Raw genomic sequence first — 6,000 nt, 5'->3', positions numbered from 1 at the left:
TAAACCTTCTGGAGTTCTTTATTCATCCCTCCATGCTTATCCTTTAAAACTCCCTTGAAACTTTCCTTACAAGTGCTTTATAGAAACATTTTATTTTATCTATCCTAGATATAAAAGACCATAAGAAACTATACTACATTACTAATAATTTTGTAGCATAATTATCACTCACAAACCTGACATTTGTATGAAAGGCATACAAATAATGTGCTAGGTAGAGGGGCATAGTTTTCTAGGTTTAGCAATCCCTATGATGTGCTAGAGTTTTGTTTTGAACTTGGCTGTCAATCAGAATAAAAGGTTAACTGTTACTGATTTGTTTGGTTGACCCGACATTGTTGTTTGTTCTTTCCTCCCATATTCTTCTTCCTATTCTTTTTGCCTTGTAATTTATTAGACAAGGAACTGGTAGATCTTTTCATCTCTATACTTTCATCTTTCACACATGAAAAAGAATATAAGACCAGTACCATAATAGGGAGAAAATAACAAATCGAATCCTTTCAAACATCCTATACTCACAAAGTTGTTGCAACTTATAGAGAGGCTCCAAAAGTGTAATGTGCCTTCCTCATATGAGAAGGTTTCAATGGTCAATTTGGTGGGTTGTCATTAGTTGATGGTAACTCAAGGTAGTTGATTCCAAAGTGTAGGAGTCCCAAGGTTGGATGTCCCCGTTGTTTGAAGAATGTTATATGTAATAGTGTAATTTATCTTAAAGGTTCTTTGCTCCATGATTTGTTACAAGTATAGGGGCTATAAGTTGTAAGGAATGATTAAAGCACTAATAATTTAATAGTGGACATGATGATGATCATTTTCTCCAATATTTCTTCTTTTTGACTATATCCAATAGTATTATTTATCTTATGAGTTATGTTATTTTAGTTTTTAAGCATCTTGTTAATTACTCCTCACATGGCGACTATCCAACCAAAGTCTTCTCTTTTATAGAATATGTAATGCAATTAGAATGCTGATGTTGCTGATGAAAGTTATGCATGTTTCTTTGTTTCATTCTTTTCATTCCTATGGATGGGAATTAGAATACTGTTGATGGGATCAAGTTGGAACCTATTGAGTACATTAAAAAAAAAATACTACAACTACAAGTGATCAATGTCAAAATTCCCATGGCATGAGAGAACCATTGTAGTGCCATATCAAGGAATACCAACCTTAGGGGGAAATGCAGCATACCAACATTGTGATTTTCATTCTTAAAATCCAGCCTACCCAAGTGGCAGGCTGTATGTTGGGAAGGGTAGGTTGGATATAAACCTACCCTTGGATTTAGACCCTTTAAAACTTCATTTTCTTTTCACTTTTTCTTTCCCTTTGAACTTATAAGTATGGTAGCACACCCATGCCTATCTTTCTTTCCTCTCTATTTTCCTCTTCCTTTCTCTCTTATCTCTCTCTCTCCATGGAAATCAAGAATTGTTTTTTTTATCAACTACTGTTGGCTAGGCTAATCAGTAGTTAGCTTTAAAAAACAACCTTCTATAAAGACTCCAATCAGGAACCAAGAAACCCTATGTTATCTCTTTGAATAAGCAATTCAGATGTTGATACCATGTTGGAGATTAATTTTGGCCATTGACACATTCACGACAAATTTCAGATTGCAAATCTAGCTTGGTCAGTTTGTATTAGATTGCTGCAAGATTTTAATGTTGTCTATTTTGAACAATTTTACTTCTTCATCTGAATATGTTATGAATACACTTGGGAATAGTTTTCTAGGTTTCAACTTACATATATATTATGGTTTATGTACATTCAAATTTAATGATTTCCAACTTCCAATTTGATTAAACATCTGAGCACTGATCTCTACTAGTGTTGCTAATAGTAAATGATATTGCACTCTTGCCCGGATCAAGTATATTGCAATTACTAGAACCTTTTTTTTTTTCTAATTTTCACCTAGATTTCATACAGAAACCTGCCTCAAGTTTAGCTTAAGAATACTAGGAGTTTACATTCTAGATATTCCGAATATTATTTTATTGCCCATGTGGCCATTTTCTCAATACTCGGAGTTGACATTTTGGATTTTCCCCAACATTTCATTCAAACATTTTATCTTTCTATTATTTACTTTAGTTTTTTCTTTTGTATTTTCTGAAGCATTTTGTTTTGGTGAGTAGTCACTCAAACCTATCATGATTTTGGAAATATATGGACTAAGGAGAGACTAGATACAAACTTTAAACTTCAATGAACTGCATTCAGCTTCATCCCCGAATAAGAAAGGAAATAAATCTCTCTCGGTAGGTAACGCTCCACCTCAGAAAGGCAAAACTTTAGGTAGAGCAAAATGGAAGAACAAAATTCATGCTGCTGAACCCCGTTGGTATAAGGAACCCAGACAACAACCAGATTATGTCTTGTAAGAGCCATAAATCTAGATTAAATGTTGTTTAGATTGCATACAAAAAATTATAGATGCTTGAAATATATAATCACCTATGTTATCATGCAACAAAATTTATCAATGGCACTATTGCTTATTAAGGGGTGTTCAATAGGGTCATGCCTTCTTCAAAATAGTGTTTTCGATTTTTGAAAACAGGGCCATGCCTTCTTCAAAGGAAGTGTTTTTTTTTTTTTTTAAGAAAATAAACATTTTGGGAGAAACTAGGCCCATTTGGTAACTTGAATGTAAAACTGTTTTCAATTTTTTAGGGCTGTCTTTATCACCTCTGAGAAACCCCGCCCCTCTGAGCCTTTCTGAACACTTGCCAGTTTGTTTAAAACATTTCTGTACAGGATTATTTTCTACCCTAGATTCGTTGTTGTTGTTGTGTGTTTTTTTAATGGTTATAAAACCGTTAGAACTACATTTAGGCCCTGTTTGGTTCATGGGAATAGGGGTCTGGAATCGGAATCAGAATGGGTTATTCTGATTCCAAATGTTTGGTTGGATGGAATGGGAATTCCTGCTGGAATGGCATTCCCCTATTTGAGGGAATGGCCATTCCCTGCCCCTCCCTAGGGAATGAAATCCCATTCCGGCTGATTTTAATTCTCATTCCAATTTCTGTCTGAAATGGACCATTCCAATTTTAATTCTGGTGGATTTTGATTTGATTCCGATTCTAACTGCAAGCCAAACAAACCCTTAAATGTTAATCTATTTGTTACGATTGAGCCAATCAATAGAAAACATTTATCTTTTTAAAATTGACCATGGGATAAGCAGGATGGTGCAACACATTTCAATTAAATGTTTTAGGTAGCAACGACAAATTGCTCCAATGGTGATATGGAAGTACCTTGTAGAGTATTAGCCATTATTTTACAAATTGGGCTGGACTAGGCAATTGAAACTAGGTGGGATTCTTTAAGTTTAACTGGTTGGTTGTTCCTTAGGCTCAGTTTGGAAGGAGTATAAGAGCCTTAATTAATGGCTAATTTATCATAGTGGATGCAAATGGTTCTATCGTTTTTCTTGTTGCAAGTTCTAAACACAAATAAAAAACCATCTCATTTGAAAACAAAACCATGGAGAACATGTTCTTGAGAGAAATCATATATGATATAATATCCGAACTACAAAACGAAAAATCAACTTTATGATAACTCCATATTCTTGATTGGCAAGCTTTAATTATCAGCTTTATAGTCGATAATAAAAATGAAAAGTTCACCTAAATCCATCTGGTGGAGAAGCCCAATCCATTGAAGGATGAAGGGTTTCTACATCAAGCAGAAAAAGATGGATAACTGCCCCAATTGATTTATAGCCATGCTCGTGATCCTACAGTATCACATCAACATTGTCACACGCAAGCAGGTTATATTGTGACAAGAAACCTATGTTGGTGATGTCCAGAAGAAACAACCAAGAGGCCCAATAGTTCCCACAATTAATACGAGATTATATTTGCTTTCAGATACCCAAAATAATAATAATAATAATAATAATAATAATAATAATAATAATAATAATAATAATAATAATAATACATGATTATATATAATTCCATTCCATAGAATACTCCAAAGTTAATACTGTCCGTTAGAGTGTGAACATCGTCATTTTCTTAGTAGGCACATCAGACATCTAATAGGTTCACACACACGCACACATAAGCGCGTAAGGGGCATCCATATCAATGTGGGTTTTATCTTCTTCACCACTCCAGTCACCACATGTTTTAGGGTTAGGGTTTACTAGCTTATAATTGAGTGTTTGGAAACTAGCGTAATGGGCCGGGGCTATTCTGAGAATGATTGGTTTGGCTTTGGCAGCATATTTGATTGGTTCTCTTCATTCACACCTTTGTTTTTAGTGAATAAAGTAATTGAAATATTAAAATATTCAAAGCTATAGTAATCAAACCAATTCAATCATTAAGAACTTACAGCCTCCTTAATAATTTAGGCTCTGTTTGGATAAATTTTTTGCTTTTGAGCTTCGGGATATAAGAAACAAAAATGACTCAAAAAGTGCCTTGAGCATTTAGTAATAAGAGTTACTTTAAAAGCATAATAATCTAAAGCCAAGCTACTTTCAAGTTTCAAGCAGGCTCCTTAAATAGATCAACACTTTTAACAGCATGGATCTTTATGTGTAGAAAAGGGTGAGGGGAATTCGAATTCGAATCTTGCTCCCTAGAGTACCAAAATTGGGGATAGGATCATTGTCCTATTCTTTATATGTGTCATGTCTTTGGATCTTTTATTTTTAAGCTTGAAAGGAAAATTCCATTCGTAACCTAGCAGGGTGACCTGTGCGATGCACAAAATTTGTTAAGCAAAAATTAAATAATAGAAACATATAAGAGTATACAATTGTTTTATATTTTTTAATTTTTAAATAATTAATAATTATTTATATTTTGAGTTTGACAATGATATAGAAAAGATATATATTTTTAATATAATTTTTTAATAGGGGAAAGTGGGAAAATTCCCATATTTTCAAGTCTAAAATATTTTATATCATGAATTTAATTTTCAAATTTATTTTTTAAGTTTAAATATTTTGAACCGACTAACCAAATTGAAAACCAACTCAAACTATTACAACCCGAGTTGGGCGGATTTCACTAATGATCAGTTGGTTTTGGGTAGGGTGCAAATGGATCAAATCATGATCCAATCCAAAGTCCGATCCTATATTCTTGGATTTAGATAATCCTATTTCAAATCTTTGGATTTGATTAGAAATTAGATCAAATTCAGATCACCTGGCCCCTATTTGATTTGATAAGATTCAATCCGATATATATGTTATTTATTTATATAAATATATATGTTATTTATTGATTTATACACTTATAAATATATTATTTATATTGTATTTTTGTAAAATTGTTATATTATTTATTTATTTTATTAAAAAACATGTATATATATATATATGTGAAAATTGTTGAAAAGATACTTGTAGTTTTTGTTTTTCTTTATTTAAATTGTTAGATTTTATTTTCATTAATAATTTTTTATTTTTTTTAAATCATATCGGATTGGATTAGATCTAAAAATTTGACTTCCTCATCAAATTCGAATTCAAATCCATGTGCATCATATCTAAGATCTACAATTAACAGTATCAGATTGAATTCAGATATACCTTGATTCAAATATGATCCAATCTGTTTACATCCCTAGTTTCGGGTGACCAACTCCCCAACCTAAACAGGTTGATTTTGTTGGTCAAACAACTTACAATTAAATTGAACCAATCAGTGAACACTCATAATTTTAGCTAAATTCATAATCTAATCTCTAATAAATAAAAATAGTTTAATCTCTAATAATTATAGCAAAATACACAAATATTGAAAATATATTGTTAATAAAAATACAATAAATACAATAGTTACAAAAATACAACAAATACTAAAAAATATATTAAATTAGTCAATAAATAATGTAATCTCAAATAATAGTTTAATCTCTAATAAATATTAACCAATAAATTATAAAAATACAATAAATGTTTTGTTATATAATTATTTAGATATTTTGAATATTTTGTTATTT

The sequence above is a fragment of the Nelumbo lutea genome, chromosome 3 (assembly GCF_056320005.1).
Source record: "Nelumbo lutea isolate HS-2025 chromosome 3, American lotus-T2T, whole genome shotgun sequence".
NCBI classification, from domain to species: domain Eukaryota; kingdom Viridiplantae; phylum Streptophyta; class Magnoliopsida; order Proteales; family Nelumbonaceae; genus Nelumbo; species Nelumbo lutea.
This window is presented reverse-complemented; position numbering follows the sequence as displayed.